The sequence below is a fragment of the Rhinolophus ferrumequinum genome, chromosome 8 (assembly GCF_004115265.2).
Source record: "Rhinolophus ferrumequinum isolate MPI-CBG mRhiFer1 chromosome 8, mRhiFer1_v1.p, whole genome shotgun sequence".
NCBI classification, from domain to species: domain Eukaryota; kingdom Metazoa; phylum Chordata; class Mammalia; order Chiroptera; family Rhinolophidae; genus Rhinolophus; species Rhinolophus ferrumequinum.
Window position 1 is genome coordinate 72172023 of NC_046291.1, and position 26137 is coordinate 72198159.

The following is a 26137-nucleotide window of genomic DNA, read 5'->3' on the forward strand; positions in this document are numbered from 1 at the left end:
CCTTGGCAGTGGGATGTGTGCCATTCAGCTTTTACAGAAGCCCTGTTTGGGGAATAGGCAGATCTTTATTTTGGTGACATTAACCTATAGGTTACATATATGTCCTTTGAAATTTAAAATAAAGAGGAGGACTGGGCTCTTTTGCTGTTAATTATTGCAATGAGAAATTTCTCTAATGGGGGTGTGTCTCCTTCTCTGTCTTTTAAAAAAATCTCTTGGCAGTGCTGAGAGAAAGGAGTACAGGGTCACTTGGGGTGGCCACTTAGGTGATGCCATTACTCAAAAACTACTTCCTCTGCCACAGGCCTTCAGGGACTGGTAATGATTGCCTTAGTTAATCTTTTGGGTCGAGGCATTGAAACCCATGTCAGATTTCATGTGTTCCCCGAAAGGATATATCAGTTAGAATGCATTCAACTGTAAGAATCAAAAAGCCAGCTAACCATGGTTTCAACCAAAAAAACATTTATTGTACAAAAGGGTTTGGAATTTAGGTCACCTGAAGCTTGGTTGACCTGCTCAGAGATACTCTAAAGGCATTTCCTGTCTTTCTGGATTATTATCCTCATAAAATTGGCTTTTTATCTTTGTAACAGCCATCTCATGGTTGCAAAATAGTGTCCATGGATTTGAGTGTTAAGTTCTCATACCACGTCAAAGCCAGGGAACCAAGCAATGAGAGAGACCCAAAGGGATTTCTTCTTAAGAGAAGGCCCCCTACCTCTCATGGAGGTAGGAGTAAATCACATACAAGGGAGTCTGGAAAGCTGAGGATAGGAAAGAAGAAAATAATCCAGTACAATCACAATTCATCCAACAAATTGGGGTGCTGTTATCAGGAAGAAGGGAGAATGGCTAATCCATGAATCTCTAACCGAAGGATGTGCTACCTTCCTTTATTCATTGGCAGGGCTCTTTCTTTTTTCTTTTTTTTCTTTTAAATGACGTTAGTCTTAGGAAATGAACATAAAGTAGGTGAGAATGATGGGATGCTGACAATGTCTCTCAGGGACCATGAACATCAATATATGGGAATGAGGGAACATATAAACAGGAAAGACAGAGAATGTAGAAACGAAAACTAAAAGTTTTCTGGGTCCCTCCTGGTTCTAACACTGTGGTTCAACAAAGTGGGGAGGGACCAAGTATTCTTTTTTTTACTTTCTTATTTTGTTAGTGCCCTGTTTTGTTAGTGCCTTATTTTGTTAGTGCCTGTTGTAGACACTGAATTTGGGAACTGTCTTGTTATTTAGGAGTCATTGGTAGAGGGGCTTTCTTCACAGGTCATTTTGGGACCCTGTCTCCAGGAGCTGTGAAGGAATATTCTTACAAGAATATATTCTTTGTATTTTATTGATATCTTGTCAGCCAAGAAAACTAGAAAGTGTAGTTGCAGGATACATAATTAAACATGTGGTACTTCAAGTTTCATTTGTTCAGGGATTCCAGGTTCCAGCTGCTCTGAACACCCTCACTTGAGATAGGTAGATAAATGGTCTGAATTTAGGGTGCTCGTCCACTTTGTCCAATTTCTGTTTAGGGCAGCCAAATCTCATGCAAAGAAATGTGTGTCAAGGGAAGGTCACTTTACTTCTCAGTCTGTTTGTGTCTTTATCTGTTCAGTGGGAAATCTTGCTGTAATTACTTCAAGGGGTTGTTGTGAGAAGAAAATGAGACATTGTGCGAGACAGTTCCTTTGAAAAGGTGTATGGATGGCATAATTATCAGATTGCTGCTGATGATTCAGAGTGTCTGTAGAACTGGACAGTGATGGGTTTGAGGTAACACTGCCTATTAGTGTATTTTCAGTGTTTAACTCGATTTTGTTTGCTCTTAGCTTTCTCTCTCCCTCCTTCCCTCTCTCCCTCCCTCCCTCCCTCCCTCCCTTTCTTCCTTTTCCTTCTTCCCTCCTTCCTTCCTCCTTCTTTTCCTCTCTCTCTATTTTTCCTTCCCTTTCTTTCCCTTCCTTCCTTCCTTCCTTCCTTCCTTCCTTCCTTCCTTCCTTCCTTCCTTCCTTCCTTCCTTCCTCCTCCAGGTTTTTTGGGGGCATTGGCAAAAGCTATGTGAACAATCTTCATTCATGTCTGATTTTTCATAACGACTTTTTCTCTGTTTCTATTAGCAGTTTTGCATACAATCATTGGAGAGAATCAGTGATACTATCTGATGAGAGCGCAAGGAGGAAGGTTAAGTAACTGCAAGATGGAAAAACAAAACAAAACATGATTTTGTAGGTGAAGGAGTTGTATCCTAATAATGAGTGAGGCGGGTCGGCAGATATTGAAATGCTCTCCTCAGGAGATATACTGGGAACACTGAACAAATCACGGGAGTGGGAGTTACCAGGCGTGGGCAGAGTGCTGGCTCCATAACTAACGTTCCGTTTGTGATTTAGCAAGTCATAGGGAGTCTGAGCCTCAGCTTCCTTATATGCAAGATGGGGAATTCCCAGAGTGCTGATTAAACACAAGGAGAGATGCATTATCAACCAGATGATTTCTAAGACCTCAGCCAGAATAAAGACAAGAACTCGTGATCTCCTCACTGTCCTTATCTCTACAGTTGTGACCCTAGAGTGAATATTTGTGGACCTGTATCAGGGAGGGCCTTCGAGATCAACTGTTTAACTTCTTCAAAGAAGCACTCATGGTCATAGTGACTGCTACAAAAAGTCTGGGCTTTGAACCAAGGACTTTTGACTTTAAATCTATGTGCTTTCTATTGCAGAACACTAGGGAAACTTTTCTGAAGAAGAGATCTCAGGGAACATGAAGGCTTTTGTTTAATAGAGCATATGTAAAAATTTTAAATCGCCCCTAGCAAAGCTAGTACAGAAATACAGTGGTACCTCGGTTTTCGAACATAATCCATTCCCGAAGACCGTTTGAGTTCTGAAACGTTCGAAAACAGCCAACAGCTAGGCCTCAGGATCTTGCACTCAGCGGAAGCCACGTGACATGTTTGACTTCAGAGGCGGGTTCGAAACCGAAGCATTTAATTCTGGGTTTATGGCATTCGTAAACCGAAATGATCATCAACGGAGACGTTCTTAAACCGAGGTACTACTGTATAGAAAGAAAATCACCATATGTGTGATGCTATGTATGAATGTATACATTGGAAAGGTCATTTGAAAGGGCATGCCAAATGTTCAATAATCCAAGAAAAATCAGGCAAATTGGAGCACGTCTTCTTAGTAGAATATCATGCAGCTTTTAAAGATAATGTTTGTAAAGATTATTTAGTGAAATGGAAATTTCTAACTTTACAATTTTAAATGAAAAAAGTAGGACATGACATTTTATAAATATTTTAATTACAACTATGTTAAATATGTCTCAGAAATACTGCAAAGCAGTATGTCAACATTCTAATAGTGTGATGGGATTATAGGTAATTTTTTCTTTTCTTTTTTGTTGCATAGTTTTATTGTATTTATCATAATTTGCTCCAGTCAATTTTATTTATTTATTTATTTATTTATTTATTTATTTATTTATTTATTTATTTTTAAGAACAGGCAATGCTATTAAGCAGGCAGGTGTTTCAGTCAGGGTTCTAGCAGAAGACAGATGGTGTACTGAGATTGGGATCATTTTGGGAGAGTTTAATGAAGACACTGTGTTCAAGTTAGAAGACACAGACAGGTGTAGGCAAGTTAGTGATGTGCCCTGGGGCTAGTAACATGGAGTCCTGGAACTTCACAGGGAAGTCTTCTGGTGAATGTTGCCACGAGAGAAGTTGTGATATTCATTTGAGGGATGAAATCAGCATAAAGAGGTGACATCACAGGGAGGAGCCAAGGGGATAAATATTCCAGCCTTCCTTTCTTCCCTCTCTCTAATATCCTGTCAGGGTTCCCCATTAGCCAAGCTCAGAGAGAAGCCTGGGGGGCACGGGAGCCCCTTGGTGTACTCCATGAAAGTCTCCCAGGCCAGAGAGCTGGGTGGAGACAGGCGGAGACTGCATTAAGACAGGTAGTAAACCCAGCAGAGCAGGACACACAGGAGGAGGGCTTGCTTAGCCTGCTAGCTTGTCACAGAGTTGGCCTCAAAGCTCAGATCTTAACCTCATTCTCCTAAAACAGATGACCATAAGGGCCTTCTGATTCAGAATCTCTGGACTGATAACCTGTAGATAGAGGGAGTTATTTATGGACAGTTTCTAGGACCTCTGATCTCTATGAACTGCGCTCAAGATCTAGACACACAAAGTAACCATGGCTTAGTTCCACTAGAAGAACAGGGCAATAACCAGATAGAAATAAAGATCTGTAGAAAGATAGGGATTGTGGAATCACTGACATATTAGAGATGAGCAATGCTATGGAAGGGGATGAGGCAGGTCAGAGAGACTAAATAGGAGCTGAGAACAGACCTCTGTGAAATCCAACTTTTCAGGGGCCAGTAGAGGGGAAAGAAGACAACGGAAGACACTAAGAATCACTGAGATACATTAAAATAATAATTAACATTTACTAAGTACTTATTATGTATCTATCCAGTCATTTCTATGTGTTATTTCATCAAACCACCACTATATTTTTGTGGGAAATATGTCATTATTATCTCTCCTTTACAGATGCAGACACTGAGGCTTAGATAACTTGTGAAAAGTCACACAGCTAGTGAGGAGCTGACCAAGGATGTGAATCAACTTGATCTAGATTCTAGAAACTGCCTGCCAGGAGGCAAGAAAAGATGGTGGAATGGAATGTTGTAAAAATCCAAGAAAAGGAAACTTTAGGACAGGGGGAGGGAGATGTTAGATGGTCAGCAGAGTTAAATACAGCAGAGCTAAGGAAGGATAATGGCTCAAAAGAAGTCATTTTAATATGATAGATAATCCCCCAGTCTGTTTTTAAGTAGTTAATGCAATATGAGTAGGTCTAACACATTTTTAGATAGTTGCTTTTTGTTTGTTTTTATCCTGAGCCTAGAATTTGAGCTCCACAGGTGCTGTATTAAAATTTTATTATTTTTATTTTGAGTACAGTCTCACATTTCTATCTGAAGCCTTTTTTTTCCCCCAGCTTCCTTTGGAGTTTTTGCCTTGAAAGTTTCATGTCTGATAAGTCTTGATAAGTTAAATGTTGGCTTTATGAATGTGTCTATTGTTTAAGGTTACAGATTTTGGTGTTTATGAGGGAATGAGCAGTTTATGAAGCTGCTGAGAATCATTCCATTCACAGATGTAGACAGGAAACAGAATGTGTACGGTATTAACACACTGATCAGAATAGGAGTTATAGCTCATACTCTGAAACATTTGACTTGGGAGCCATCAGGCATTAAGCTGTTACCACATTAGAGTGCAGTAAAAAGGCAAATTTAGGAAATTCCTGAAAAGATGATTTCTCCTATGATCTGATGATGGTACAGTAAATTCTTAGTTTCAGCGTATAGTTGCCATTTCAAGTTAAGTATATGCAATTTAAATTAAAGATGCTCAGATGTTAGCTGGCTGCCACAGCATATTGGCAACAGCATGTGTTTGAACTAGAGCAGATAATTCAAATGGCTCGTTATCCACTTACATTCTAATCATCTGTGAGGTGGCTTCTCTCTGGGCAAGCACAGCATGCTCTCAGGGGAAGATTTATAGCTTCTGAACTTATAGAAAGGGAAAAAAGAGTGGTTCTGGTTGCTGTGACTTAACCAGTCCCACGGAGTTTCTGCTTTAGCTCTTTCTCTTATTCGGAAAAAAACAACTCTTTGGATTTTAATCCTCATGTTTGCAGAAAGTGGCTCCTGAGCCTGTTTCCAGGCTGGGTGTTTTAGTTACTCATCCTGCATAACAAATCACCCCAAAACTTAATGACCTACGAATAGCAATCATTTTACTATTATCTCTCATGTTTCTGAGATTTGATTGGACTCATTTATATGATTCTCCCTTGGGTTTCTCATGTGATTGGAGTCAGGTGGTGACGGGGACTGGATCCATCTTGAAGGCTTCTTCATCCACATGTCTGTCCGCTGGCTATCAGCTGGATCATCCGCTGGCTGTCAGCTGGGACCTCAGCTGGACTGTTGGCTGGAACACCTCTGTATGGCATCTCCATGTGTCTCCTTGGCTTCTTAACAGCCTAGTACCAAATGTGAGGGTCCCAGGAGGACCAGGCAGAAGTTGTATCACCCTTTATGACCTAGCCTTGGAAATCATGTAGTATCATTTCCACTGTAGTGTCAGACCTACCCAGATTTAAGGGTAGGGGACATAGGCTCAGCTTTTGATGGGAGAAGTGTCAATGTCACTCTGTAAGAAGAACATGTGGAATGAGAGATTATGCATCTTGGGAAATATAATCTGCCTCACTGATGACTTTTCTATAGACATATCCCCAGGCAAACCTGAGACGCTCCACAGTCATTTTCCATTTTCGATCGCTTTGCTTTCAGCAAGCATTTCTTAACTTGTAGGCTTCCCTGTGGAGCTAGGATCCCGTGTTGCCTTAGGCCTACAACTTGGTATACCTAAGCAATGACCCATGATTGAGACCTTTCTTCTAGGTAGGTATCTCCTCACCCAAACTTTTCTTGGCACTCAGGGCTCATGGTCCATTCACTGTGACTAGATGGAATGTGGCTGCCTATAACAATCCTCCTATATAACATGTGTGGGCTACTTTTATGAGAAGAAAAAGGAGATTCTTAACCAACATGTCCCATTTTAGAGATATTTTCATGTTTTGAGTCCAAAGGAGCCAGGAGAGCTCATATTAGGTGGGCCAGTGTGGGGACAGAGCCCCAGAGAGCAGTTTCCAGGCTCTCAGCCTCACGTGGAAAGGTGCTGGCTCGGGTAGTAGATGGCCGTCAGCTGTGGCTAGTTGGCCGTCAGCTGTAACCATTGAGCCATTGGTCACTAATATAACTGCTGCAGCTAAGTTGGGGAGGGGAGTCGAGGAGAGTTGCTCAGTTGGCAGAAAAGCAGACAGCAGGTCACACGTCGTGTGAATCCAGCCTCCAGTGAGACTGTGGTGGTATGACTCCCCTATCTATGGCTCCGTGGGTGTTCCTTTTTGGCCTAGCCACATCCTGCGTTCTTATGTGGGGAGCGGGAGCAGAGACCCTGCAGGCCGCACCGCATGACAGCCAGCTAGCCTTCTGGCTGTCATGCGGATGAAGTTGGCCTACGTGGGATGGTTGTAGGACATCCTGGCCTGCTTTTATAATCCAATAAATTTATCTTAAGAATGAGTTCTGTCCTAGTCATTGTGCTGGGTGCTGAGTATACAGATATGAATAAGATAGGAATTCTTCTCCAAAGGTGCGTACCATAGGCATCTCAGGCCAGAATCCCACAGTAACGATTGCTTTGAGTTAAGCATTAACAGCCCTTGATTAAGTGGAAACCCATTATCTTTAAGAGGTAACATGTTAAGCTATTTTTACTTGTTGACCCTTGGTGGAGATTCTATGAACCAGTAGACATCAACACTCTGAAGAAATTAAATATCAGATGCATAAGCTTTGGTAGGAGAAAGGGGAGGTAAGACAATGTCCTAATTTGGACATTTAGGAGGGAATGAAATAAACTGTTGGGAGAGGCCATACACTTTTTCTGCCATACAGTTTTTTTGGTAACAGATGACAGGCTGTCGATCATGGGGTTACCTTCATGGACGCTGGGGCCAGACTGCCTTGCTTTGATCCCTGGTCTGCCGCTTACTAGGTATACAGTCTTTGGTAAGTTGCTTAACCTCTTAAGGCCTCATTTCTATCATTTGTAAAGTCGGAATACTAACAGTCACTATGTCCTAGAGTTGCTGTGAGCATTAGTTAAATGAACTAATACTAACCAAATGCTTAGCCTAATGCCGAGCATATAGAAGACATTCTTCTTTGATTGTTAAATAAGCAAGAAGATTATTTTGTCTTAGGTATTTTCTATTCTGTTGTCATATTAACTAGAGAATTAACATATTCTCACATTGGTGATGTCAGAGAGTGTTGTTGTATTGTTATAGTTAGTATTATTATTACTATTATTATTGAATGCCTTCCCTTCTGTTGTCTATTTACAACATAACTCAGCATAACTCTTTATCATCCTATAGTCATATAGTCAGAGGATTTGATTCCTTTATTTCTAGATTTTTCTTCTTCAAACTTTCTTTAATATAACTGAGAAATTGTGAGGGGTGCAATAGACTTTCTGTTCTGGGAACTCATCAATTTAATGTGATTTCATTTGACAGCTTTATATTCTTCTGTTCTTCTATTCTCTGTCAGTTAACCTATCTGCAAGGTGAAATTCTTGAACAAATTGTCTACCCAAAGCACAGCTCCGTAAAATAGATGATGTGCCCGGAGTGGGTGTACTCTGTTGAGTCATATGAATGGTCAAGGTTGGAGAGGACAGTGGGAGCTTGTATTTAAAAGGATAATTAAATAGAGCAAACTGGGAAAAATATTTGGGTGATATCCTTTGTGGAGCTACCTCAAAACGGTTTAGATCACTTGTGTTGTGCCTTCTCTTGGAGGTGTAGATAATATTTTTTCTATGAGGACGTAAACCTGTCCCCATCTGTCTTCTCAGAGCCTTGGAAAGATGGAAAATCCATTTGCTTCTCATACTGTAGAAGACCTACTTCCTGAAAGGCCAGACTAGACCTGTGGTTCTTAGCCTTGTTTGGGCATCAGAATTACTTGTGGGGCTTTAAAAAATTTCCTAAGTACCCACAAGTCCCTGAAAATCTGATTCATTAGATCTAGACTGGGGTCAGAGCTATTTTTCCTTTTTCTTTTCTATTTAAAATACCCCCCTGGATGTTCAAAATCAATGGAGCGGACACATAAAGCAAAAAGCAGTTAATCCATAGGATATCACCTTAATAATACCACATCAGTACAAGTACTGGCATTTCTCGTACATCTGATTACATAAGTGTCATACTTTAGATTTTGCAAGCTCGTTGAAAGCATGTCTATTAATTTAATTTATTGCCATTTTTCAGACGGGAGTTTATGCATCTGGAGACCTAGGTTTACAGCAATAGAGGGTCAACTCTTTTATCTCTAAGTTATGACTTAGATTTAAAATGGTAGAAATACTTCTTTAGCATCATCATGACTTGTAAGTGGACCAAAGAAGTTCAAGGTGCATAGGAAAACATCTTGATCCCTTAGTTAGAAAGAAATCCTTTTGGATCCAAGGAAATAAGAAAATAAAACTAACATCCTGAAAAGTATAATGGGAGAATGTTAAATGATATCTGCCAAAATCACTCCTTGAGTTATTCCAGTTGTAGTGCCAAAAGCCTATTACAACTTGCTTTGTGGTAAGAGATGTGTCTGATTTAGACAATAGAAGATTGTAATAGAATACTGAAAATTTTCACATTAAAAAAAGGTTAGACCAATCTTTCAAGGTATTTGTAATGCAACAGAATGCTTTCCTCCAACGGTTTAAACCTGTGTACTTATACAGTGCTGTCACTCTCTCCCTCTCCCTGTCCCTCTCCCTGTCCCTCTCCCTGTCCCTCTCCCTGTCCCTCTCCCTGTCCCTCTCTCGTGCTCTCTCTCTCTTGTTCCCTTGCTTGGCTGTTAAATGCCTTTAAAAGGTCTAGGCTTATCATTGATGACTGATAGGGAAATAGAACATACAATTTTTTTTTTTTTGATTCTGGTTAGAAAAATGATCCCAGAATAGATATTTTACCAAATAATATTGCTGTATCACAAAAGATTAAGTTTTGTCTTTTGTCTGCTTATACTCTTACTTAGTGCCCTTTCCAGTGCAAAGGGAAATAAACACACTTCTCTTAAGTATTACTCCTTTCAGTGAGCGTATGTCTGTTTGATTCAAGAAGAGGATAGTGGCTCATTTATGTTATTTCACAGCATCATTTGTGTGAGATGAGGACAATGTCTCCAATGTAGATGATGGAAAAAAACAGGGGCAGCAGTTTTTTCCTCCAGATCAGGCCAACCAAGCTCTTGGTTCCCAGCAGAATTTGCTGTATCCATGACGTGGTCTTCCTTTACTCTGTCTGGAAACAACTCTTTCCATAGCATCCTATTCTAACCCCTAAAGTCTACTGAGATGAGAACACACCAAGTTGTCAAATATCTCCCATTCTCGGGCTACTTCTTCTGTATACATTTCTGTGTTTGAAGCTGGGAGAAGGCTAGGAGTTATTATTATCTTTCTAATCTTTATTTAAATGGCTCTTGAGTGGTTGTCTGACTTTCTCCCCAAACCACAAAATGAGATTACCTCTTAATTCCTTTCTTCTTGCCTGCTGCATAAAGATCTAATGAAGTTCTCCAATAAACAATCAACAAATTTGTGTTAAATGAACTAGATATAGTGACATCCTTCACATGAATTACTTTAATTCTTCTTGATTTCTGTATTTCTTCAATATTCTCATTTCTTTGAGGGTCGGGTCTGTGCCTTGATCATATTTGTATAATGTTCCAGAAATACTTATTGTAATGGAAACTTCACAGAGTCTCACAATGTCAGTTGCTTTTGGAGTCCTATAATTCTACACTTGCTGCCTGATTTTTTTTTTCTTTTAAGGGAGGATAGAGTGGCGGGAAGTGGGAGTGTAAAATGAAAGAAACGGGGGAGGGGAAGTAACCAGGAGAATTCATCCAAAGGTTTCATTAGCAGTTTACCTGGAACCACCAATTTTAGATTCACCTTGAGGGCAGATGGCAATACTGTGCCACCTGAGCAAATATTAGACCCAGATGAGGGAAAGGGCTGACTAAAGTTGTTGCTGGGCAGGTAAAGCTTAAAATCAAGTGCAAGGTCATTTCACAGCACATGGAAAATGCTTTCAGTTTTCTTTTCAACCTGCAGTCTGATGCACAAGCCCATTTAAAGTCATTAGTGTATAGCAGACGTGCTCTTTTTCAAGCACTTTAAATTGTGGTAATGTTCCAGTGGAAGAAGTGGGAATTTGACACACGGCTCATCAGTTGTTTCATTATAGCACACATGTTGCCATGATCTGCTTTTTGCTAAGTTGTGTTGTTTGATTTTTGTCCCTGAATTCCTCTTGCCCTGTTGTGTCACTGGTGGGATTTAACGACTTTTTGCTGAGGTTTGCTAAGAGGGTAAACATACTTGCTCTACCTTACAGATGGGTCAGTAAATACAGCTCATGAAGCCACCTAATGTAACTGAGGTATTTAAAAGAGGATAGGATTGGAAGATCTAACTTGTAGCATTGTCTCTGCTACATGACTGATAACTGTTATGTTCCTCTATGATTTGTTTTTCTTCTCATCTTTACTTCTTAAAGGGAAAACAAACAGGGAACGAGGAAGGTATTTTTTTCCTTTTTTTTAAAATTTTAAAGATGTCATACATTGCACTGGAATCATGCTAGTGAATAGAATTTCTGCCTAGATTTTTTTCAATGTAACTTCTTTTGCGCTGATTCAAGAACTGTTGGCCTTTTTTGCTATGAGGAGGGTTTCTGCACTGTCGGGAGTTATGTGATGAGCTACCTTATTTTCCAGAATTTCATGGACTACAACATCATATCCCACTCTAAAATTCTCTGATCATCTGCTTCAGGAAGAGAGGATGGGGGAGAGCTGACTCCTGCCTAGGATGTGTATTGAGTTCCTGAGATTTATAATAATCAAAATATTAATGAAGTAGTCGATACAAATGCTGTTTGTGTAGAATGCCTAAGTAACCGGTTATGTAATATATCAGGAAGAGATCCAGAGATGAACAGAGGCAGAGCATAATAAATCAGGTCATTTGTTTTGCAATAATGGAATGATAATTGTGATAATTTCAGAAGTCACTCTCATCCTGCAGCGTGAAAGAATCTTTTTGCTGGCTTCCCATTGTTTAAATATTCATGTGATGTCTATGAGTGACTTCCTGCTGAGAGAATCTTTGCATACCTCCGGCTGGCACAAAAACCAGAAATTGTGCTTTAACCTGGGAAGGTTTTGTAGGAGAAGACTGAGTGCTCTCTTGGTTTTGGGGTTGGGGGGAGAATGTTCCTCAAGGAACAATTATTTTCGTGAAATCAAGGCCCATGTTACTGAATTATTGTCCAAATGCCTTCTCCCAGCCAGCAGCTGTGTGAATTTATAGGACTCACCTCTGCTCTTTTGCCCTGAGTGATGAGGCAAAGGCAAAAATAACCATGCTAGCTCGTAATAGAGTTATGCTATAGAAATATAAACATAGTGAATGACCCCAGAGAAGAAAATCTGCAGTTGTCCCCCAGGCTTGCCCTCTCCCCTGCCCCCAGCTCCCAGCTTTTTTTTTTTTTTTTAATATGGGTGAATGGGGCTGTTTTAATTGAGTTGTCTAAATTTGGCAGACCATACACCCCATTCTTTCATATCCCAGGACTTTGGTCCACCTGTTGCCTGTTATCCCCCAACCAGCATAGCAGGAGATAGACAACAAATGCTTTCAAATTCCTTTTCTGTATAAAACCCCAAAAGACTTGCAATGAAGGTTTTGGAATTATTTGGGTAGTGTAATGAATGGGGATTCGGGTTCTTGCAGCAGGGGTTAATTTAGAGTGAGCAATATTGTGCTACTGCTTTGAACAAATGTTATTACTAGAATGTATATTAGATTGTATATTACATAGTGTATACCAGAATGTTCTGGAGTTTGGTATCCTCTCAGTATTTAGACTTTTGGAGTTAGAAGCAATTCTCAAGTGACTGAATAAAGGGAAAATAGAAACAACAAAGAGGCAATAGCCCTTTTCCAAGAACTCAAGTACTGTATGTTCACTGTTTTGTTAAGCCTCTTAATTCTTATCCAGCACTAGCTTTTTAAGGAGGAAAAAGGAAGAAACTGGAAGATAAGTGCACGCTAAACCCAGAGTTCTACAAGAATTACAGGTGGAGTCAGGGTCTCTCCCTCTCTGATAGAATTCTGACTGCCACCTGAGTTTCCTTCCTTCAAGAGTTAATGGCCTCTAATGGCGGTTTGATTTGGAGGTGATTATGCATCTAAACTACCTGATTAAAAAATACATTTCCAAATGTGGCTGATTACCTATTTACATATTGCTAGGGTTTAGGTGAAATTGTGAAGTTTAGTTGGGTGGTGATTTTTCTGAGCTGTGCAATGTGCAGAAGCAAATTCTGTTTTTAGCTTCGTGATTAGATTGGACACCAGTTAATGTTTAAATTGATAGTCATTTTCCCACTGCGTTAAAAGGAACCAGTCCTGCATATATTCTTTCAATCAAGATAAAAGCAATGACAGCAATTTCTGGGTTAGCAGAGGGCGGTTGGCTGAGGCTTCAGAAGGGGAGGGCTGTGGTAAAATCCCAAAGTCCAAGGTGAAATCTATAGCATTTGTTTAGCACCATCGTGCAGTGGGCGGTACAATGACATGTGGATCCACTTAATTGACTGCCCTCTGTATTTTAGAGCCTAAGGCCAATCACACCAGTTCTAAAAAAGATAAGGACACTTAAAACGGCAAATAAATTGAATAACATTGCAGGAATAGAGTAACCTTACACATACAAAGAAGGGTTGCTAGGTAACGAGTGAGGGGGTGTCAAGGCTTCAGATCAGAGAGGGCTGGTTAGAAAATAAGATGACATCCTCTTTTCTAATTAGTCCTTCCCAATCACATGCATCAAGATAATTTTGTGGTTTGGGGCTTTAGCCTAGTTTGCAAAGCCGGATGCTTTAATCTCTTTCTTGAATAAAGCCATTTCACTTTCTGTGTTTTAAACTTGGCCCATTGGCTGCTGTTTTATCCTGGCAGGCTACAGCAAAGCCAGTTAACTGCAAGACAGAGGTGTTTGGTGGCAATAGTCAACTCTCCAGCAAATGTTTCTCTAAGCAAATGTTTCCAATTTGGTGAAAGACAAAGGCAGCCTACTTGCCTCTAGAGATAGAAAAGCAGAGCTAGCCATGCAGTTAAAACTTTAACTGAAAAAAAACTCATTGCATCAATTCTCTAAATTAATTTGAGTTTTTCCCCTGGACATAATTTTTAAAAGAAAAAAGAATACATGTTAATATGTAAATGTTACTAAAAACAAATACTTCTATGTTATTTGCAAAGAGTTACCTAGTCTGCTAAAGCAGTGAACCTCAGGATCACAAGACGAATTTTTTCCAGACCACATATACTCCAGAATCTCAAGTGAAGGATGGACATATGTACTTTGAAAAAACAAAACAACTTTGTTGTGATTTTTATACACTTATCCCTAATCCCGTTGAGAAGAACTGCACTAAATCCTTGCTATATCATTACCACCTATATTGATGTGGAATGTTCTGTCTTGAAGCCCTGAAAGAAATTGCATTTTACTTGTTTATTTATTTATAGTTAGTATACAATATTACATTAGTTTCAGGTGTACAATATAGTGATTTGACATTTATACTCCTTACTATGTGATCACCACACTAATTCTAGTAATCATCTGTCACCTTGCAAACTGATCACAATGTTATTGACTATATTTCCCTTCACCTTTTTCATCCTTCCCCTCATTCCGTCCCCTGACAACCAGTTTGATCTCTGTTTCTCTGAATCTGTTATTGTTTTGAAAGGAAGGATGAATTATTTTAATAATGTGTATTTACTACAAAAGGAAAATATTGATTACCTTATAACATGGCATTATAAAATTTTTTTTAAAAATATTGGGGGCATTGTTTCATAAGGCTTCCATCAATAAGGCATATTTAATTGTATTTAAATGGAGCAGAGAAGTGAATTAATTAGCTTTAAATAAGAATACGTTTTGGTCTTCTGATGTATTGAGGGTTTATTATTTGGTATTTAAAAGAAGCACAAATATACCACCTTCCAATTATCTTATTCACTCATGAGCATGCATGTTTAGTGCATTTGTATTAGAATTTTGCAATCAGAAAGACAATGGTGAAGGCACTGCGTTTTTCAATGTACATTGTGACAATTAAAAAAAAATCTAATACAGAAAGTCAGAATCAGAAATATTTAGAAAATATTTAGAAATATCTCTACAGGAGAAGACTCAAAAATAGTAGACAATGGTTGACATAGTTGAAGGCTGAGCTATTTCTTTTCTCTGGTTTATGGGCCTAAGCCTGTTTTTGATTATTGAAACTAAATGACATCATTATATGTTCATTTTATATTTATTCCTTATAACTTACTAAATATGCCTGTTTACTCAAGATATTTTGAGTTGTAAAGTTGTGATTATGATGGAGTGGAAAAGAATTTTCTGGGGACAGCTGCTTTTTATGACAAGCCATGCACAGACATTTAAAAAAATAGAAAAAGAAATGATGAAAAAAGGAATTGTTTGATTCTTTATTGTAAATAAAGGAAAAATTATTTGTTAAGAAATAATGTATATGAATTTCATCTTATACTGGAATGGATGTGTCACCAGGCTGTCTTCCAAGCTCGTTCAAAGTGGAATGTGCTGACTGATACGGTTTGATGCAGGTCTGGGAAAGGTCTATACAAATGGGTTCCTATTCAGTTTATCACCACCAATCCTTATGGACATGGAAAAACAATGAAGAAATGAACACAATGCTCCCTTCTCTGCTCAGATCTAACCTTGTCAAGTTCCTTTGCTTTTCACATAGGGTTTGGGAAATAACCTAGCGGGATATTTCTAACCTAAGTTTCTGTTGTCCAACTATTTGCACTGAAGAATGACACTATTTCTGTTCTTGAGTTTTCTTTTATTCAGCAGAACTTTAAGTTTAGGGGAATATTTTTGCCAGATGTAGGAACTATAATTATTACAACTTTGCCAGGATGTTTCCAGAACATGGGGGATGGAATGGAGGTTGAAGTGGCTAATTGTTCCCCACTTTAAGAAAATACCTCCTTTGTATTGAATTGTTATTGGCTAAGAATGTAGAGAACGGCCATGGTTTCCAGACTAGGCAAGCCACTGTCATAAATTAGTGACTTTATAGATTACGTTTTCGCATTAAAGATGCCGGCAGCTGGATGAGGCTTTGTTCAGGAAAGGTTAGGTAGCGTTTGTTTATGTCTACATTTGCCAATATTTCATTCCTTTAGCTAAAAATTCTCATCTAAGAAATACTTCCAGATCAATTTAGTTATTTCTACAGATTAAACTTCACAGGATTATTAGGTTTATAAACCTGCTTTGAACTGGCTGCGTTTTATTTAGTGTTAAAAATCATTGAAAGCTTAGCTGCTGGGTATTAGAGATGATAAAATAATCATGACAACAATAATTTTATTTTTCTAGTGTCTATTTCTGAGAAGTTTATAGCTTTTATATACTCATAAAAATTATTCACTAATTGTAATCCTTGAAAAATGTCTATAATGAAAGAAAAAGTATTTCTCTATTTTTTTTCCAAATCAACGCTTCCTCGTCCCCAGTGTGCTATAAATATGCTGAAAGTTTTGTTTAGATGAAACTGCAAGTGGTGAACTCTACATTCAGCAGAGAATCATAAAACGTCTTTGTAAACAGAACCCACTTTGTAAAAAACCCATTTATTTATTGATACATTAGACATTTTTTGTTTTGCAAAACTGCACTGTATACAACAGTATTTGACAGCCTTAAACTAATCATACCCAGTAACAATATGTCAGTCAGCTTTGTCTAGCTTACGCTGCAATAAGAAGAACCCCCAAGTCTTAGGCTCAAAACAACAAAGTCTTATTTCTTGCTCACAATACATGACCACTGGGCAGCTGGGAGCTCTGCTCCAGCTCTTTTCAATCTGGAACCAGGCTGATAGAGCTTCCAATGTCTGGAGATTTGCTGGTCACATTGGTGGGGGGAAGGAAGCCTACAAAAAATGCCTGTCTCTTAATGGTTTTTGCTCTAAAGTAATACACATTATTTTTGCTCTAATTCTATTGACAAAACAAATCACATGTCTCTGCCCAATTTCAAGGGGGCAGGTACATGCAATCTTACCCTGAGCCTGATAGAAAATCAGGAGCATATTGGTCAACAGCCTTAGTATTTATCACAAACAACCACAAAAAGCCAAGACACTGTTTACAATTGCCTAATTGGGGGGATGAGATAATATACAGAGCAGAGGATTTTTTGTGGATAGAAAAATTAAAAAAAGTATAAGAGTAAAAATGGAATTTAATGGGTGAACATAAAAGGGAAAACTTCCTTAATTTTTCTTCTTTAGCAGCAAAATGACCTGCTCCCTTGTCGGTCTGTCTGTCTCTCTTCTCTTTTTCTCACTACTATTTCTGTCTCTCTCCTTCCTCCCTTCCTGTCCCCCTCTTTGTCTTAGGAGTCTGCAGGGTCCTCTGCCTTGGGGAGTGTTCAGTGCTACTAGGGCTACAGCTGAAGCTGTTGCAGCTTCAGGCGCTTCGTCTTGTCCAGGCTGTGGTTGTCGGCCCTTGTCCTGGACAGGTATTTCTCAGACAAACCTCATTGGTCATGGGAGGAGAAAACTATATCACAAATCCATCAGCACTCCAGAAAGAACACCCAAAGTGTGCATTTGCAAGTAATTCCATCCATCCACAGAAAGGAGAGCCAATTCTATTATAACTGAGGGCCTCTTGAAAACACAATTGGTCTTCTCAGTTCAAGTAACTAAACTCCTACTACATATTAAAGTGTATAGAATCCTATTTCTCTGTGAGTCATTCCACCCCCTTGGTGAAAATCAGATAAGAGATTAATGAAAGAAAAAAATGACATCCTGGAAGGTGCTCAGTAGTTGTGGCACCCTCATGACTCCCACCTGCCTTCTTTCTGTTTCCTCTTCTCTCCCTAGTTACACCATCTGTGGTGCCTTAGTGAGGAATCACTAAGAGAAGGGCTGAAGGGGAGGTGAGAGATGTTAGCTCTGCTCCTTACTTTTATACATGAGGACCTTGAATCTCAGGGAGATTAAGTTTCTTTAATAGAGGCACCAGGGGCTTGGAACGCAGATTTTACAACATGTTCAATGTTCTTTTCACCTCACTGATATAACAGACTCCTAGGGACCTTGGTGTTCAGGTTATCCTAAGGAATTCATGCAGAAGATGAGTGTCAGGGAAATCGAATGCTGGACACACTTCCAAAGCAAATCAACCTGTTCAGTGATGCCAGGCTTCTGTGGGTGTTTCCCAGGAAGGGCAGGCCACTTTGGGTCTTTTCGTTTCCTGGAAAAATCCACAAAGTTGCATTTACCCTTAAATTACCAAGCATAGTTCACTCAATGTTGGGAAAGCTCATTGTTGGAAGGTTGGTGCCTTAAGGGAGAAGTGGTAGCATCCCGCCTATTCATTTTTTCAAATTGAGGACCCATTTTGCATGTTTATTCTCATTAAAGAGACTTGCTCTTTCAACACTTAGTCCTCATATTGGGTTGTTTTCTGAAACCATTAGTGAAAAGAAAGGAAGAGATGGTTGAATAATCAATTTGAAACACCAGCAATTAATTATTGGCCACTCTTTGAAAATAAGTCTCAAATTAAATGGCACCTGGGTATAAACTGCCACCAACAATACAGGTAAAATGTTGATTTTTATTTAATGAAAGCCAAATCCCACAAGAATCTTTCCTTTCTCAATAATTTATTTTCGTGTGTGTGGGGGGGTAGCTTTTCTACTCTTTGTGAGGAAACAAAGGAACCTCAGTGATAGTACCTTCCTTTCTGTAAAATGTGGGCCAACAAAATGTCTTGGCAGCAAATGCCATTGCTGTGAAAACCCCACCCTCATACCAAAATTCAGATTTCAGAGTATTCAATAGATGGATTCCAGACCATTCAAGAAATCAATTAGTCCACAAGTCTTTATTGAGTGCTTTTTGTAATTGGAATTGTTCCTGAAATAAGTAAGTTGTGGCCTGGGAGCTGGGCACTCTGTTGTGTTACCTAGAGAATACGGTCTTAATGGTAGTTTGTCACAACTGCTTTTGGCTTATAAAATGTTTTCTGTACGCAGTGTATATATAAACTTGTTGACGACGGTACTTGAGCAAATGATGTAACCCCTGCCAAGGAGAACAGAGGGCAGAATAAAGCTATTTCTCTTTGGTGCCTGATGGCTCATCAGCCAGTGTCTCCAGGGAAAATCTCATGCACAATGGTAAGACATCCTAGTTTCCTGGGAGGCCAATGAATACAATAACTGTTGTTTTTCTGACAGGCACAGAAGCTATCCCTCTCTATCACCAGTCAGTGATAGTGCTGAGTGTTAAAATGGATACTCCACAGTGGTTTGAGCCTGGAAGCTGCATTAGGCAGCTGCTTGAGGTAATTAGGAACTGGAAGGCAGCTTTCTAACGGCATCCAACACAAGAATGGAATATCCATAGGAGGGAATGGTTCTCAGGGATGTCAGAAGGGCAGGCTGAAAGGAAAGATGGAGTTCCTGGGGGAATTGCTGCTGGTGTGTAAAAATAGACACTTGTAGCTTATGTCTAACTGCTTATAGTTGAGTTACAAGATGTCAGATGATTTCAACATCAACACCAGACTTCAGCGCACTGACAAGAGTTGAAAAAGTTGGGGCTAAAGGCTAGGTTGCATTGTGGGGAAGCATTTTCCTGACTCATTCTTTTCTTCAGCTTCTGCTAATTTAGCACCTGAACTCTCTAAGTTATGCATTTCTTCTGTGTTTGGTTTTTAAATATATGCCAACACTCTGAATTCTGAAAAGTGCCTGAAGGGGCATTGAATATTCTTTTGACTGCAGTATTATTCTTTCTTGACAATCCTGATAAGATTATCTTGAATATAGGCAAAAGAAAAGAAGTTATATTTTTCTTCTACCATCTGTAATTAAAAACGCTGGGGTGGTCTGTATATGGCTCAGTAATCATTTTTTTTTCACTGCCTTTCAGTTGATGCTGTGCAGTCATTAGGATGGTTATAAGTGGGAGGATTTTTGTGAAATCCCCTTCCCTGGGGGTGAAGGTGGGGGTCTTCTGTCACATGGAATGTGACAGGAGATAGTTCAAGGCCTTTGCTGCTCAGGCAGTTGACATGAGGCCTCCATAGAAAGTCTGTTAATATGGCTTTCTCCTGACCTGAAACCCCCCGCCCCGCTTTGCTGTTCAGGTCTCGGACTCCCCTTCAGTAGAGACTGACAATGGCAATAAATGCAGCTCCATTTTATGACATGAATAAATTCCCATAATAGACTCTGAACTAATTTCCCTGTGTCTAAAATCTCCTGGGTTACATGTACTCTGGAGGTGAGCTGCCTCAACCCATATGGAGTTGGCTCACACATTTATTCAAACAAACCCACTACCTAGAAAAATCACCAGACGTAGGTTACTAGGAGAAACAGTTTTAGTGGAGGGGCCTCAGAAATCAGAGGGTTTCTGGGAAATATGAAAAGTCCATGCACCCCCAGTTAACATTTATGGAGTGTCAGGTGCTGGCTAGGATAGCAACTTCTCCAGGTGTTGTTCCATTTCATCCTCACAATAGCCCCTGGGAGATCAGAGCTGAGGACACGGAGCCTCTGTTGAAGCCTCAAGTGATTTGCCTGAGGTTATTCAAATTTGTAACTGACCCTGGTTTTGAACCAAGGACTGTCCTTCTTTTAGCGCAGTCCACTTTGGCACTGCTCTGTGTAGACTCCCCTTATTTGTAGTGCAGCAACAAAGCAGACACCGGTGTGATTGCAGTCCGTCTGGCTTGGATTGTTGGTTGGCGGGTCCACATTTCCCCTCTCCTCTACCCAGATGGGAATCGCCTTGTGGAAGGGACTGGATCTCACTTTTCTTGTCTTCCTAACACCCAGCTCAGATCCTGGCAGACACTCTTAGTAAGTACATAGTTGAGGGCATGAATGGGATCTGAACATATGAGCAGAATGCTTAGGGAGAAAGGAAAGAGGGAAAGGGCATTCAGGGAGGAAAGTCATTCAGAATATCCGCCTGCCAGTGTCCATGGGAATGACCAATTAAAACATCTATGTGAGCTAGCTTAGACTGTACGAATTCTAGCAGCTTCCCTGGGACCTTGAGGGAAGCAGAGGCAAAGGGAGCAATCAATAGGTATCTCTTGTGGCTGCTGCTGTAAACGTACTCTCTGTGAGGCTCCAGAGTAAGATTATAGAGGGCAGCCATCTTGTCATTATCAAAAGCAAAGTGAAATTGGAGCTTAATGACATGAGTGTTCAAAGGGCAGTGGGAGAGGGAACAATGTCATTAGAACAGGTAAGAAGGGGGCCTGTGAAAGGGGCACTTTTAAAAGCTGATGGTGTACTGAGACTAATAGATTTAATGGGCATTGTAAATAGGGTGAGACAAGGCCTATTGTGCAGTGCTCAGCCAACAGTGTCTCACAAAGAATGATGGATTAAGAAGAGAGGGGGAAGGATGAAATCGGAGAACCAGGGAAACAAAGAGGATATGAGAAGGGTGGTAAGGAAGACGTGCAGCTGAAATTGCAGGGAGAGTTCTTTAGTTAAGCCTGTGAGAAAGGAATAGACTAAGCAGTGCAAGAATAATTCATGATGACAATAATCATTGGTGAGGTGGGGGTGGACTATGTCCTTAGGATATAGCATATCACAGATTAATAGGACTGAAGAATAACGCGTGTATCTCTACTGCAGGACTATATGTAAGGATTGCCCCTTCTATTTTACATGCACGTAGAATTTCTCTCTTTTATCATCATCATCATCATCTATTGATCTCTCTTTATATATTTATACACACACATATATATACATATATATATATATATATATATATATATATACACACACATGTACAGAAGATGCTAAAAAAATGTATACACATTTTAAGAGATGTTATCTATGTAGCAGTAGGTCACCATAATCAGATTGTCTGGACGCTGATGGTAACCACTTTGAGCACCTCTTGTAATTGCAGAAGTCAAACGTGACTTGTATTCATCTTTTGTTACCGATATATATTGAGTATTACAATTTTAATACAGTTTTCCTTTCTTAAAATGTGTATGCATTTTTTTTGGTACCTCCTGTACATGTATGAGGTGTGATCAAAAAATATGGTGACTAAATTAAAAAAAAATTATTACAGTAAAAGGCACATTGCTATTAATCTCCCTCAAAATACTCCCCCTTGCTTTGAACACATTTGTCCCATCATTCTTGCCACTTTCTGAAGCAGTTCTGGAAGTCCTGTTTCATGAGTGTCTTTGGTTGTGCATCGTGACTACCTCGATGTCCTGAATTGACAAAACATTTACCTTTCATGGGCATTTTGACTTTGGGGAAGAGCCAGAAGTCACATGGTGCCAGATCTGGTGAATAAGGTGAATGAAATAAGGACAGACCATAATGTTTTTATTTGACAGAAATTGCTGTACCAGAAGCGATGTGTGACACGGAGCATTGTCATATGGAGGATGAAGTAAAGACACTCACGAAAGAGGACTCCAGAACTGTTTAAGGAAGTGGCAAGAACGATGGGACAAGTGTGTTCAACGCGAGGGGGAGTGTTTTGAGGAGGATGAATGGCAATGTGTCTTTTACTGTAATAATTTTTTTTTACTTAAACACTCACCATATTTTGTGATCACACCTCAGATTTATGTATGTATATACATATGTGTGTGTGTGTGTGTGTGTGTGTGTGTGTGTGTACAGTTTGATGAGAACACAATAAAAAATTCCCCAGGGAAGATTTTTATAATGTTCTTCCATAGCATGTTTTTATTCTCACATACTGTACTGTGGGGAATTTTGTCCCCAGATGTAATCCTGCTGCCTGTCAGGAGTGGAAGAGAACAGCCGCTCATGACAACCATGAGGTCGCCCCTGATAAATGGAGACTGTTACTGTCAGTCTCCGCTTTTCCTTGCTTTTTATTTAGCTGCTCTTAGAAGCTCCTGTACTTCTCTCTCCATGACTGGACCCTCTCACGCAACAGTCTCTCTTGCTGATTGTTCAACATAGTCAAAAAGATACCCTTAGGAGTTCATGGGTAGCTCATGTATCGCTACTCTAATGTGACCCAGCTGCTTTCCAGGTATTTGAAGTCCCGTGGAAGCCCAATGAAAGCCACTTGGGGTGACATTTTATGTTTGTGTCTAGGATTAGAGAAAGCACATTTAAGCAAGGACATACTTTTTTCAGAAGATGTGTCAGTTATGGAGCAATATTTTGCAACTGAATCAGGTCCTTTTACAACATCCTGGGATATCAATAAGCAGATTTATAACAAGCAAATTGATGGGAACTAGTAGCTAGTAGCTAAGAGCTAGTCTAGAGAAGTGGAATGAATATGGGAAGGAACAGTCCGTATCTGGAAGATGGTCAGGACCTGAGGATTTCTCCCAGTTCTCCAGTTCCTCCCCCCTTTTAATTCTACTTCTCTGTTTTCCCTTCCTCCTTTAGTCATATGCCTTTGGTAGGAATCATAAAATCAAGACTGTTGAAAAATCTGCTACCTTGAACTCCCTAGGTTTAACCAAAACCTAGTTTTCTGGATTGGCTCTCAGTTAAGAAGCATTCAGCTTCAGATAACAGAAGATCCTACTCAAAATGGTTTACACAATGGATACATTAAGTAGTTTATGAATAAAAAGTGTGGAGGGCTTCTTGTTAGGGCACATTCAGGGTTAATTAATATTTTTAGTGTCTCATCAAAGACTCAGGTTTTCTCCGTCCTCTGCTCTGACATCCTCTGCATATTGATTTTATCTTCTTACATTGGTTCCCCTTATGATCGATCTCCTGCTAGCCACTCTTGTTCCAAGTATCACATGCAAATGCAAAAAGGGAAATTTCTTCTTGAATATTTACTTTCGAAAGTGAAAATCCTTTTCCCCAAATCCCCATTAGATTTCCTATCCAGTTTCCTGTCATAAGTCCATTGTTAAATCAATAGCTAGCAAGGAGGTGGGAATACCACCATTAGCTTGGGTCAATGAGGATTCACTGCCTGGGTTTGGGAAGCTGTCACCTCTTTGGAGCCTATAGCCATGTATCCCCTTAATAAAATCTGGGCTCTGTTAGCAAGGAAGAAGGAAAGGAAGAGGGGCAGTGGTTAGTGGCTTTGAACGGGAAATTTGGTCCAATACCCAGCCAATGCACATATATAAGTGAGCTCTTATTTCTGGTGAGTGATAGGGTGTTTGGGGGCCAACATAAGCCACTATTTTTGGTTATTTAGATTATAAGTTTGAGATCAAGGTTCATTTAACATCCATTTGGCTTTTTAAAAAATACAGCCTCAGACTAAAGCACAGCCATGACTATTACTGTGTTTCCCCGAAAATATGACCTAGCTGGACTATCAGCTCTAATGCGTCATTTGGAGCAAAAATTAATATGAGACCTGGCCTTATTTTAATATAAGACCGGGTCTTTATAATATAATATAATATGATATAATATAATATAATCCAGGTCTCATATAATATAATATAAGACTGGGTCTCATATTAATTTTTGCTCCAAAAGACACATTGGAGCTGATAATCCAGCTAGGTCTTATTTTCAGGGAAACATGGTGTCTCTTAAGCATTTGACTTTGTTCTCAAAATACGTAGGTAAAAGAATCTAAATGGTAATTTTCATTCTCCTAATAATGAAAAGCTACTACTAATAACTTTATTCTTATTGAGGAAAGTATAACTTAAGAAGTAACCATTTTATCAGGGAAGTTTTAGAGATTATAAAACAATCATCTATCAAGTATAATAATAGCTACTATTGAATGATTAGCTATTATGGACCAGGAACAACACTAAACACTTTACCTGTGTTATCTCCTTTAACTTCCTCATCAATTCTGCAAGATAAATAGAATATTATCCAAATTATTGATGAAGAAACTGAGGCTTAGGGTAGCTAAGTTGCTCAGAGTCTAAATCCAACAGAGATGAGGTAATATGACATAAAGGTTAAGAGACATGCATAGATACAGGACCAAATCCTGGCTCCATCTTTTCCTGAGATCTTGGCCAAGTTACTAAACTTTCTATGTCACAATTTTCTCATCTGTAAAAGGGGGACAAGAATACCTCATAGAGTTATTGTGACATAATATAGGTAAAGCAATTTACCCAGAACTAGGACTTTCAAGAACTGAATAATTATTAACAATTAATGCTTACAACTAAGTGACAGAGCCAGGATTTGACCCCAGGGCTGCTTCCTTTCCCTTTTGCAGTGCTGCCTCCAGGGCCTAGGAATGTAAACAATGGGCCAAGTGGCCTTGTGAAGTTTTGTGTCATTAAACAACTGGAAAACACACGTTTCCAAGAAACACATTCTAGCTTAAGGGCAAGAGGAAACATGCCACACCCAGATATTCCCTTTTTCGTTTTCTTTTTTTCCTTCTGCTTAGAATATAGTCATTTTGATAAATTGCATAACCCACAGATTCAGTTAGTTATCGATTAAATAAAAATTAATCATCTGTGCATGCTGAGCAAGGGCTAATCTTTTAGCTCACTGATGATCATGGGAACGGAGCAATCACAATTCCCGGGCGTGATATGTTAGCTCTACAATTCATTGCCCTGTTGCTACTAGATCTTTCTTTAAGCTCTGATTATGGAAGTAGACATTTCTCTTTTTTGTAAACCAGTATTATTTTATTATAGGATTTGAGTATTTTTTATTCCATTTTGAACATTTCTTCTTGAGAAACATTATTGGAGTTATGCACACTTACATATATTTATATTCTTGGGTTTCATGAGCAGAATCTCTGAGTTGACTTTGTGTATCATGTGTATCTCCAGGTCACAGAAGGGAATTCTGGGGGCACAAGCTTTTAGGCAATTTACTCCCAAGTCTCATTTGTGGTTTGGTGTCAGATTCCTGCACCCGTTTTTTTCCCCTTTGGGAAAGAGGGGATGTCCCTACCAGATAGGGAGCAAATGCAGATAAAGGGAAGTACTTTGATGGAGCCTTCATCTGACTCTGTGGTGTCTGGGCAGGGAAAAAGCATATCTCCTTGTTCTCTTGTTCTGTTCTTTCCTGGTCCCATTTGGTTCACATTCTTCTCATCCTGTCTAACCCTCTGAATTCCTTAGGTAACATCTCTTTCCCGCCGTCACTTATGCCCCTCTTAGTCTTCTTTTCTTAGTTGTTTACTCTGAGCTGCCTACATCTCTGGCCCCTACAATCTATAATATTTTTTCACAGGCTCTGTTCTACTTCTTTGGGGATAACCATGTTCTTCCGCAGTGTTCTGATCAGTGGCCTGAACGTGACTCTGCTCAGGCTTGCTTAGGG